Here is a 12,989-nt window from a genome sequence, read left to right as displayed (position 1 = left end):
TTTTATTGTTCACATACATTTTAAGAACAGAAACAGACAGTACTGTACTGGTTATCCCCCAGGAGAACTACATCCAGTTAAATCAGGTGGGGATAAGCCAAAATTATTTTTGGCTCGGATGCCTGAAGCTGCTATACTCTGTGTCGAGGTCTGGAGTATATAAAAAATTCCTGACAGAAGTCATATAATACCTGCACAGTGAAAGATCCCATACTTCTATGTCTTAGTAATTTTACATCTCTTTCCCGGGCCCATTGTGTTGGATCCAAGGTGCCCTTCCATTCATAGAAACATATTCTGTGGAATATGGAAGGCCAATGATCCATCAGAGACTCTTGATGAGGGCAGACACCTGCTGATTTCCCTGCTACCCTGCAGCCTCCTATATCACCTCCTGCCAGTGGTCTAGTGGGGGGGGGCACAGGGACAGTTGCCCCAGGCACAAAATTATTAGGGGCACAAAATTTCAATACCCAGTGCTGCCTCAGTACAGCTGCGTGCTCCTGTTGTTGGACTCCATTTAAAATGTCTTCTCCATGCAAACCAGGAAGTGACCTTTCCAGACAACAGAACGACTCATCTTAACTCTGTGACTGCGATTTCCTGGGTGACACGGATGCTGTTAGGCAGTTGAATGAACATGCGTATTCTGTTTCATTCCCTTCCACCTGCCCCCGCCTTGCCCCGGGCACTGGCAACCTACACTACACCACTGCCTCCTGCTCCTTCCCTAAATTGTGCAGAGATGTATTTTGGGGGAGAGAAGGGGGGGGATGCAGGAAAGAGGATGGATCAGAAAGAACTTCTCTCTCTTCCACTAGCAGGCACTGGTTACGACTCAACCCATTGAAAACGTTACTTACTCTGCATCGAGGACACTGAAAAATCCTACTGCATGGCTCTATTCAGTGAACTATTCAATATACATGTATTCAGCTTACCAGGAGAGTTAGCCTAATGGAATGGAACTTGTGAATGGGTCCTCGGTGTGAATAGCACAGATGTTAAAGAGTGCTGAGGGCTTTTGCTACACTTCATGTTAAAGTGGCCTACACATTATAGTTGAATACATGTACTTGCTGTTAAATAGATATGCCTGTCTTCTTTAGAAATGCTTCCAGTAGTTTTTACATCCTGTTTTTAGATCCTGAAAAAGATAGTTTAAGATAGTAGTAGTTTCAGATACTGAAAAGGTAAGATGAAAAGCAGACAATGTACTTTAACAGGAATCCCAGCGTGAAATGGGTGGGGATCACGATTGACTGCATAATGAATTGCCTCAATTTAATTGGACAACATGTGCCTCTACCAGTCATGTCTTGATACTCAGCCCACTATTGTGGTGCAGAATCAATTCCCTTCCCATCACACTGTAAAAAGTTGCATTCCATATACTCAGCTTAATTGGTGACATTTCTAGCTTAATGTCATAATGTTCTCTGTGCTAAAGTGATTTATAAAATTGGCTGTCAGAACTCAGATTGCGACCAGCAGCATTGTAGTTTCCAGCACAATCTCCAAAACTGAAAATAATCTTTGTCATACACACACACACACACACACACACACGTACAAGTAGTGATGAGCAGAGAGAAATATATTCCTGCATTGGTGTGTTTGCCTTTGGGTAGAGCGACTGAAAATTGCATGCTATACTGTTTGAACGTCCAGTCAACAGGCCCCTTGAATTTGTTAAGTAATGAGCCTGGGGCAAAATTGGTGCCTAGCTTTGCAGCATTACATAAAAGATGCTTCTTTCATCAAGGTCTTTAGGCCACTGCAGTAATGATCATCCCCACCAGAGACAAGAGACACAATCTACACTCCTGTCATGCAGCCTATTGAATGAATAGTCGCTGAGAAGGAGTGCAGCCACTGAAGCAGGAGGTGGTTCAGGAAGATGGTGCCAACAGGCCATGCAGCTGAAATTACATTATCAGTTTTGGACTTTTCTTCACTGCAGCTGATATTTCCTCATCTACAGTCTTGAGTGAAAAAACAGTTATCCTGAAGTTCAGGTGTGAGGAACCTGAAGCTCTCCATCAATCCCTGAAAGGCATGGTCAATGGACAAGAGTGATGGGATTTGTAGGGGAAGAAAGTGTATTCTATGCAAGGTTGAGTGAGGCTGACTGATCAGCCTGCCATGTGGTTGAAAGCTTAGAAGAAGTGACTGCCTGGATGGCAGCAGGCTTTTGAGTGGGATTGAGGGTTTTCCCTCAATGGCATTGGGTGGCATTGAGGGTTTTCCGTATATGATTGGCTTGTGGCTGCTGCTGTTGCTATTGTTTGAAATATGATCTAATGCTGTGTTGAAATATGATCTAATGCTGTGTTGTTCCTGGGAGCCACCTTGAATTCAAAAATGTCATATAAATACAATATCAAATAAAAAACAACAACAGCCATTCAAAAAGCCCTATAGTCCAATTTATCCTTTTATTAATATATATTTGTCAGGGAACTGCCATTGACTCAGGGGCGAGAGGGGAAAAGCCGGATGGATTACAGAGAGCCCCTAAAGATCGTGGGAAGCAGCACCTCCTCAGCGGAGGAGAGTAGCCACGGCTCCAGTGGAGAGGAGCTGCAGGGCTCGGAGGAGACGAGGCGGTGCCAGGACACCTTGCCTGAGCAAAGAGGGGAGGAGAGAGGTCCTCCGTTACCCACGCCCTCCGTGCGCAGTAGGCTTCTGCGCAGAGAGGGGAAGCGCAGACTGGGCGTCAAGAAACTACTCTGCTGAGGAAGGTTTAAGGACCGCCCACTCTCAGATTCTGCCAGGGAATGAGCGAGCCACGGAATAGTGGCGCTCTGCATGGTGAAGGTTTTTTTTGGCACCAATAACAAGGCTTTACAACAGACCAGGGAGGCATTGGCCTGATTGCTCTCAAGCAACCCCCTGATACCCTTACAATATTAATCAAAATATATTGCAGAGTTCACCACCATAAGGTTATTAGAAAGACAATATACTGAAGGCTGGGACAAAAAACCCCTACATTTTGAATGACGTATGATAATGAAATAATCAGATGTTGTGTTATTGAAAGTCCTTTTCACCCACTCATTTCTTAATACTGCATCTGGACCAGGATTAAAAGCCATTTGACTTCTTTTTGACTATCTTCATAATTAGTATCTGCTCCTCCAGTTTATTATTGGGCTATGAAATTCTCCACTGACTTCAATTTTGCAGAGTAGTAGGGTTTTCTTTTACTATTATGATTAATTAAAAAGGTGAGGGTGATTCTAAGGTTTCAGGGCTTTTTTTCTAGCCAGAACTATGTTTGATTCTGGGTTGGTTTGCGTACCTATATCTCCCGTGAGAATTATTGCTTGATAGGCTTCCTGTTCTTATTGATGAGAAGATGGCTGAGAAGAAGGTTCTGCATGATGGGAATTTGAAAGGGTCAGGCCACTATGTTGTAGAAATAGGGGCCATCATGTGAAAAGCGGTGTAGAGCCCCCTCTGTAATAACTGATTGCGTGATCATTCATGACTGGTGATGTTCCTATTTGCACATATCTGCCAATGACTGGTGAATACCACAAATGGATCAGCAACTAGCACTGTCATTGCACAGAGTGCAATGGAATAAATAATGGATTTTGCTCCTGCAAGATGTGGTGATGGCCATCAACTTGGATGGCTTTAAGACAGGGTTGCACAGATTGATAGATGATAGTGACTACAAATCACAATGGCTGTGCTCTACTTCTGTTGCTAGAATATGCTTCTGAATACCAGTTGCTGGGAAACACAAGTTGGGAAAACACAGTTGCACACAGGTCCTACTTGACAGGTCCTACTTGTAAATAGGCATCTTGTTGGCCACTGTGAGAACAGGATGCTCAGGAGATGACCCTTTGGCCTGATCCAGCAGGAGTCTTCTTATGTTTCTTCGTAGATGTTACTCAGTTGAGAGCAAATTATAAACATTTTTCAAGGTTGCATTTTTGTTGTGGAAATAATGCATGTTCATAGTACAGTGGTACCTCAGGTTAAGTACTTAATTCGTTCCAGAGGTCCGTTCTTAACCTGAAACTGTTCTTAACCTGAAGCACCACTTTAGCTAATGGGGCCTCCTGTTGCTGTTGCACCGCCGGAGCACAATTTCTGTTCTCATCCTGAAGCAAAGTTCTTAACCCGAGGTAATATTTCTGGGTTAGCGGAGTCTGTAACCTGAAGCGTATGTAACCTGAAGCGTATGTAACCCGAGGTACCACTGTACTCAGATTACATTCCCTGCCCCCCTGTGATTATGAACAACCACTTGCAATGTGTTTTGGTGTATGGCACTGGCATCTTCTTTTTTTGCGGTAAGGAAAAATCCTGTATTAAATGCCAAGGAGAAATGATGTGGCATTTTGATGCTTACAATGGCCAACACTGTGAGAAACATGTGTGCAAGCGCAGTCCTGATTACGGAACAAGTATCTGAAGAAAGATATCCAGTTCTTTTTAACATTGTGTTTTGAAATCCTCTCCTCATCTCTTTTGCATATACAATGTGAGCAGTTTTCTATTTTAAAGCTTAATTTAATTTTTAATATTTTCCCTCCTCCCTGTTCCACATGTGATGCACTTCCTTTGTTCTTTAGTGGCATACGGCTCAGAATTATCCCTAGGAGCAAAGTACCAGGGTGATTCTCAGTGAATTTTCCATAGGCGGAAAGACCCTTCATTACTCAAGCAATCAATACTGCACACAAGCAGACTGGCGTATCAACAGTGTTTGAAATGCTCTAAAGGGCAGCCCCGTTTCCCATTCAGTCTTGCTTAATGGGCTTTGAATGCCTGCAGGTGAACATTTTATTGTTAATGTAATGATTTAATTTGGTTTGGGGGTGAAATGTTATCTGCTCATAAATACGGTGCAAGCTTAATGGAAAGAACTTGCCTTTTTGCTCTGCCTGCCAGTATTTTGTCAGATGCTTGTCTTTAAAAGTCACCATACGCTGAGGCTGCTTCCAGACAGGTAACTCCCAAATGATTATAACTCATTGCTCTTCTGCTGTCAGCCACAAGCGGAATTGAGTATCCACACTATCAGGAATATTGCACTTTCCCCATATGTTCATTCCACTATGTTCCATCCACACCAGTGAGTATGATGTAGCTGTTGGTGGTGGGAAACAGGAAAAAAGCTTGCTTAATGCCATCTTTCCCAATAGAACAACACAAGAAACCCCCAATCAATAAGCCTAACTCCTACCCTCCTGAGAATAACATGTGGAAGTTAGCCTAAAAATGGGGAGACAAAACCTTCATGCACACTAAAAGCTTGGTGAAACAAAAAGTTCTGACATGGAAAAGAAAGGAAGCCAGACCAACTTATCTAGGGCAGAATCTCCATAACCTAAACAGAAATGGCCCTATATCGCATCCCAACCAATTGCTGTGAAAGTGGTAGGGCATACCAAAAGATCTCCAATGTTGAGTAGAATGGGTGGGCAAGAACATGTCCTGTTTCCAAACAATGCAGGTTTTTGTAGGTAAAAGTCAGCACTTTAGATTGTGCCTTAAAACAAAGTGGAAGGAAATGCAGATGAAACAAAACTGGGGTGAATTGGTCAGCTAAGTGGGCTCAGAAATCAGTGGATGTCTGCCATATTGGGTAGCAACCTGATTGTGAGAAACAGCCATCACAGACCAAGCATGGCTGACAATACGTTTTGCGTCAGGTGCATAATGCTCAGGCAGAATGCTTTTTCTCATGGAGGGCGGATCACACCTTCAGTGGAGAGTCAACTAACTCATGTACATACATTTATGAAATCAGCTCTGAATTGAGTAATGGCACAAGTATGACTTTTATCATTTGTCTGCTTCACCTCCTTCCTATTAGCAAAGTTGTGGCAGCAGCTGATGGCAGCTGATTCCATTTCTGAGATGCTTGAAAAATTTCTGGAGAAGTTGGATCATATCTGGATCTAAAGAAAACAGATGAATAGACTGGAAGCTCCTGCGGTATAAGAGACCTGGCTCTTGAGATGGTGAGTATAATAATGACTTGATACAAAATTGCAGTATTTACAGAAACGATTTTAATATCCAATTTAAATTATGCATCTGCTAGAAAAGACTGTTAAAACAAACACCATAAAAAACCAGTTTTTATATTTCACTAAAAACCCTTGAGTTGCTGCCTAATCTCTTAAATGAACCAATCTCCTAAATTAGTAAATCTGTGAGATGTTCATATATTGCAGTGTAAGTGTATTTTCATTCAGATGCAACCATACTACTCTCTAAACCAGTAGTATTAAACCATTCAGATTTGACAAAATGCCTTATTTCCTCTATGTCCAGTTTCATATTAACGGTTACAATAAAATCTGTCACAGAGCTTAGTCTGTGCTCCACAAAGTCTTATCCTGCCTCATCAAATTTTCCAGTAGTGCTCACAGAAGTTATTGATCGTTCTGATTTGCAACACTTTGGAAAGTTAATGACTGAATACTCTAAATGTGCACCCAGTACTTGAAAATCAATCGCTTGCATGGATTCTCAAAAACAAACAAAACACAAGAGAGCTGTTTAGTTATCGTTTCCAAGCTTGGCTGTCTTTTTCTATCCACTTCAGTAATTACACTGAATTACCCTTAGTATGTTCTCCCATGTTCTGAAATTGAAAGGTTGGGCTTGCCTGCTCAGTAGCTGTTGCTAGGGAAGGTGGAAGTTAAATCTGTAGGTTTCCTAATGTGTTAGGAAGACAGTTCCTTGCTTAGTCCACAACCAAATTAACTGTGTATTCCAAAGCAGAATTAAGGCCCACAGAATTAAGGCCCACCGAGATTAATTCCCAGGTAAGTGTGTGTGAAGGGACGCGGGTGGCGCTGTGGTCTAAACCACTGAGCCTAGGGCTTGCCGATTGGAAGGTCGGTGATTTGAATCCCCTCGATGGGGTGAGCTCCCGTTGCTTGGTCCCTGCTCCTGCCAACCTAGCAATTCGAAAGCATGTCAAAGTGCAAGTAGATAAATAGGTACCGCTCTGGCAGGAAGGTAAAAGGCGTTTACGTGCACTGCTCTGGTTTCGCCAGAAGCGGCTTAGTCATGCTGGCCACATGAACCGGAAAAACTGTCTGCAGACAAACATCGGCTCCCTCAGCCAGTAAAGCAACTCGACTTAACTGTCAGGGGTCCTTTACCTTTTTAAGTGTGTATAGGATTGCAGCCTTAGGTTGGAAAAAAGGGGGATGGCAGCAACTTGGGAAAATTGTAATTCTTAGGCTGCTAACATAGCAAAAACAATGCAGGAGGAAGCAGTTATGAGCTACTAGTCTCTTCAGCCACAGCAGGTGCTGTGATTCTCCAGCAGCTTGACTTCACCCCTGAGGCGTGAGACACCCCATTGTCTCTCAATACAGACAGATGCCAACAGCAACAACAAAGGGGGTATATACATATGGAAGAGACAGTGTAAAAGGGATGTGATGTTTCCCCAGGCAATTCTGTAAGCAGGAACCAACAGCAAAATTAAGGGAACCATCCAAGCATACAGGATTCTTATGGGATTAAACTGCACTGGTAATTCATTCAAATGTAATTTTGTGCAAGTGTACACCGAGGGGGAACACGTCGAAAATGTATAATGTAAGCAAGAAAGAGGATGCCAGAACTGGCCAGCAGCTAGGGGATAGGCAAAAAGCTAACAAAATAAATCCAACAAAACAGGGGACTCTGTGGAAAGTTCAAGGCAGCACACCAGGAGGCCAAGGTTAAAAAAGAGAAAGAAAAACCTCTCCGGGGCTTCCTTCTTTATTCACAGCTGGAGTGACTTCAGAATAAAAAGTAGCATTGTATAATGTCAGGGGCTCCCTTCCACGCTTGCATAATTTTATGGAATCTGAGGATTTAAGGAAGGGAGAGAGAGAGAGAAGGCGCTCGGAGCTCAGTTTTCTAGAACTCTGTGAATTCCCATTTCCCCTTCTGAAGCATTTCGTTTATAATCTTCGAGAAAATCGCTCTGCGTTTAATTAACGTAATATTGAGTCCCACCGTCGCTGATTTAGAAATAGGCCTCATGTTTCCCCCATCATCAAAGGAAGGGAAGGAATTCTCACCTCACTTATCCTCTTGAATTCTGCCTATAGCAGCTTGCACAATATGTGACCGGCATCAGCTCAGGATTTAATACAAATCTTTCAAGGCAACCGAGAAAAACCCCAGTGATATTTACAAGGATGATCAAGGTTTGCACTTGTGGCAAGTGTTTCTGACCAGAGAGACTCTCCTTCCCCCATGACATGAAAGGCTTTGAAATCCACTCAGGCACAAGCTATGGAATGAGAAACAAGAAAACCCTCTCTGGCAAACTGTTTTCAAAGAGAAACATGGCACAGCAGTATATTACATCCAGAGGAACCCCCCCCCCCCAAAAAAAACCAGCTCATGTTGATGTGATGCATTCTGATAACGCAGCTAGAAAGTTGATCACAGTTAAATGACTGAAACTTAAAATTCATCACTTAAAACAATCTTTTCATGGGGAGGTGCATTTTGTATTTTTCACCAATGGAGATGTAAAGACTCACCAGAGCAAGGCGGTCTGAGCATATTACACCAATCCCGGTCCAACTGCACTGGTAACTGATTAGTTTCCAGGCCCAATTCAAAGTGCTGGTTTTGACCTACAAAGCCTTAAATGGCTCAGGACCGCAGTACCTCAAGGACTGCCTCTTTCCATATGAGATCATCTTCTGAGGCCCTTCTTCGTATGCCTCCTCCCTGAGAGGCTAGGAGGGTGGCAACACGAGAAGGGGCCTTCTTTGCAGTGGCTCCCCATCTATGGAATGCTCTCTCCAGGGAAGTTCGCCTGGTGCCTTCATTATATACCTTTAGGTGCCAGGCAAAAACATTCCTTTATTATCAGGCCTTTGGTTGACTTGATAAAATATGGCTCTTTGGGGGAGTATTATTGGGTTATTGCTTTTATTTTTATTTTATATACTGTGATCTTTGTATGTGAACCTCCCTGAGACCTCCAGGTAGAGGGCAGTATATCAATTCAATCAACAACAACAACAACTCCCTTGCTACCTTGGGATGACAGACTCTGGAGGAATGAATGGGAAGGGAATGCTGGAAGAGATGAAAGTGCTTCTCTTCCCTTCTCATCCCACCTGGCTCTAGTGTGGTGATAGGCCTCCCAGCTTGAGGATTTCCTGAGCCACGGAGCCCCTCTTTATAAGCTTTGCATCCATGGTGTTTATGAAGACTGTTGCTTCCCCTTTTGTTCTTCCAGATTTGAGCTCCAAATTTATAGGCGAAGTATTCAAATACTGTGCAAGGAGCAGGTTATACCACCTGCCTTGGCTTTTCTGCTCCTAATTGCCTCCATTCTCTTGCTACTTTGCTCTGCACTTTTAGCAAACATTGCGCTTCCAATTTATTCTACGGCTTTTCTTTAAATGCATGCGGCTTGGCCTCTCTCTCTCTCTCTCAAGATTTTAAAAGTCTTCTCAAACTTTGGATCAAGGGAAGCAGCTTTACTTCAATGTGACAGATGGACTCTTTCATGAGTGAAAGAGTAAAGCAGCTGATTTATTTTGTACATAAAACATCCACTCACTTCAGAGCAGAATAGCACTCGCCCCAGCCATTTAAAACCTGTTTCCCCCCCCCTCGCTGATCAGAGGGATTGAATCATAGCCCAGTTTTCAGATACAATACTGCCTCTGCCGAAGAATCCCGAGGAAATAATATTTGGGGCTGCATTCGTACCGCACATTTAAAGCACCGTGATGGCAATTTAAACAGTCCTGGCTTCCCACAAAGAATTATGGGAAGTGTAGTTTGATAAGGGTACTGAGTGCTGTTAGGATACCCCTATTCCCCTCACAGATGCATTGAAAAAAGTCCTGTTGTGCTCAGGTCCTGATTGTGGTCTTCCCATAGGCATCTGGTTGGCCACTGTGAGAACAGGATGCTGGTCCAGATGGACCGCTGGCCTGATCCAGCAGGGTTACTGTCTGTCCTGATTTTTCTATTAGTGGTAACAATTTCTCTTACTTCCAACACAATTTCTGGTGCTAGCTTTTCACAGAAGAACTGGCAAAGCAGTATAGGCAGTATAGTGACCTATGAGGCAGATGCTCATGTAGCTGAGGAAGACTCAGCTTTCCTGCATTTCTTGCCCTGTGTTTCCTGGTTGCACTGCCACCATTACTTCCCTGCACTAATGGAGTCCTTTCAACGTTTTAAAAATTCCATAGGTCAACCGTTCAGGGAATTGTAGAAGAGATTCGGCCTCGCTCACCCCCCCTTCACTGAATAGTGGTATTTTAATCTGCGTTGACTGCTTACATATGTCAACATGGCTTCAAACTTCCATTCTGTTTCAGCTGCTGTGGTTGCCTTGGTCTTGACATTCCCCACAGTTTCATGCAGTGTTTTGTGTGTGTGTGTTTGCACGTGCTACAGTGCAAGTGCATTCATACAAAATGCCCCACCTTCTAAAATATGTGTATTAATGAAAGATGATTTTAAAAAAATCTGTGAGGAACTATTCATACTATTTTCTTGGGGACTGCTATGGCTGGCACAGTAAAGTACCACCCACTACAGTGGTACCTCGGGTTACATACGCTTCAGGTTACAGACGCTTCAGGTTACAGACTCCACTAACCCAGATATAGTGCTTCAGGTTAAGAACTTTGCTTCAGGATAAGAACAGAAATCGTGCTCCGGCGGCGCAGCGGCAGCAGGAGGCCCCATTAGCTAAAGTGGTGCTTCAGGTTAAGAACAGTTTCAGGTTAAGAATGGACCTCCGGAACGAATTAAGTCCTTACCTGAGGTACCACTGTATTGCCTTGGCTGTGGCAATGGGCATTTTGGGATTGAAATAGGCTCCCTACAGTGAAACCACAGTGACTGGCCCACTTCCAGTCTACTGCAGAAAATCAGTGCCTCAGTGGCACTAAAGGGCTCCTGATGTCACTACATTTCCCCACTGTCAAGTTGAATCACTACTTTCTAGACTTCAGTATGCATGCATACACACAGTTCCTGCACTCATTCGTGGGCTAATATTGGCCCAGAAAGATGACCAATTTGGCTCAAACCACACCCACCCATCAACTGATGTCACACCTTGCTTGTGTCAGATGTGGGAAGACTGTGTTGCCCTCAGGCAGAAAGATGTATTGGCCAGCTCTGACCTTATGTATCACATTTTAAAGGTTATTTGTGTGTGCGTGCGTGTGTAAAAGGTTTTCAGCAAACTTACGTACATTTAGAATCCATCAAGCGAGTAAATCAAGAAATGTTTTACGCCTCCATTTGTAAACGAATAGGATATTTCCCCTTTTGTGTTTTTGTGATGAATGCAAGCAGGTGCATTTTCTGCTTTGAAATCTCATCCCTCCAGGATTTATATCAAAGATTAAAGAATTCACTAGACCATTTGAATCAAAAAGGAATGGCTTATACTTCAGTGAGAATCTCACCATTGAGCTGTTCAACTGTTGCCTTTTGTCCCTCGTTACAATGTCGTACGATAAACACTGATGTGAATCAGGAATCAGTTTACTGGTAATGTTGACAGAGATGGGGAAAAACCCACATAAAAATTAAAGAATTGGTTCTTAAGAGCTTAAAACAACTTAACACAGACAAAGCAGCATCTAGCCAAGGTGGAAAGAATCCATGAACTGCAGGCCACAATAAGGAAAGGAAGCAAAGCTGTAGCTTTACAGTGTGCTTTATTTTTTTGCATTCACTTGCTTCAGGAATTTAGAAGGCTCAAAATTGAAGGCAGGAGACAAAAATACTTCTTTAAAAGACCCAGAGGCTTTCACGGGTCAGGTAGCATATTGGAGGAGGCATTTGCATTGGGAAAAGAGCAGGGATGAAAGGGTTAAATCTGCTTACCCAGTGTCAGGGTCCAAATGTAATTCAGAACCCTGTAGGTGGCTTCAAAAAAATCCCTTAAACAGATGCAAGATGTGATCATGCATGTCCAATGCCTTTCCTAGTTTTGTTAAACTCTGATGGTGGGGAACATTTGGAGACCCAACTAAATGATAAAAACTGATACCATGGGTTAGCATGACATTATTCATGCAATAAGCAATTGTATGAATGCTTTTCTTAAACCATTATGTAAGACCCTAGTCTGGACCATAGTAGGATAGATTTAAGGAGGTCCTTAACTGTTTGCTCCATCCATCAGTCCTTGTTAAGTATCTAGATCTGGGGACTGAGTTATATTATTTGTACTCTAAATGAAGTTCCCCTTGATGTGTAAGATTGACTTTCAATGCAAAAACAGCCTTCCATGGCTGCTATTTACTTATCAATTGAAAGTTCTTTAAATGGAAAATGTTTTATGATTACCATGTCAATCCAGTGTTGTGTACTACTATTGTCTATATTTAAAGTAAATAATGACAATAAAAATATATAGTTTGTCTTTAATTTTCTGAAGTTAATTGAAATGCAACCAATGAAATTGTGCACAATTATATAAGTCTAAGAAACTTTGCTTATGTTTTTGCTGTGCAAAATGAAAAACTAGCTCGTGCAATGTTACAGCTTCAGGAATCTGAAAGATGGTGCAGAATAGGTGTCTCTGATCCTCACCCACAGAGGGTGCCTAAGCACAGAAGACCAAATTTCCCATTACAACATCAGCCCTGTCAGCTTCTTGCCCAAATATTAAAGGGGGAAGCTGAACCATCCTACATTTTTCTTTGAAAATTTCCTCCTCCCAATTAGGACCTAAGACTGGAAGCAATCCCCCACTGAGAGAAAAATGGTGGAAAGAATTGCTTTGTGGGAGAGAGATGGTATGGTGTGGGCAAGGTAATGACGACGCAAATCACAGTGCTGTTGGTCAACAGGACCTCAAGCTTTCCTTGCACCCTAGCACTGTCCAAGGATGAGCATTAACTCAAAATCATGACCCTTAGTCCACTGGATGCCAACTTTCCCAGGTTGCTTAAATCATGCTGTACCTTTGCTAGTTTTGTTTTCTTGGATTCCTTCAT

General features: G+C 42.8%; 1 long non-coding RNA gene across 1 annotated transcript; it reads left to right on the top strand.

The window, feature by feature from the left end:
- Positions 1 to 673: 673 nt before the first annotated feature.
- LOC310745160 lies at positions 674 to 12,034 on the top strand. Its single transcript, XR_014540000.1, has 3 exons — positions 674 to 1,193; positions 5,846 to 5,993; positions 11,369 to 12,034. It is a non-coding gene; the product is annotated as an uncharacterized lncRNA (long non-coding RNA).
- The last annotated feature ends 955 nt before the right edge of the window (positions 12,035 to 12,989 follow it).

This window comes from Podarcis filfolensis, assembly GCF_964270895.1.
Source record: "Podarcis filfolensis genome assembly, chromosome: 11".
Lineage (NCBI taxonomy): Eukaryota > Metazoa > Chordata > Lepidosauria > Squamata > Lacertidae > Podarcis > Podarcis filfolensis.
The sequence above is the reverse complement of the archived record's forward strand: the minus strand, read 5'-3'. Positions and strand labels throughout refer to the sequence as shown.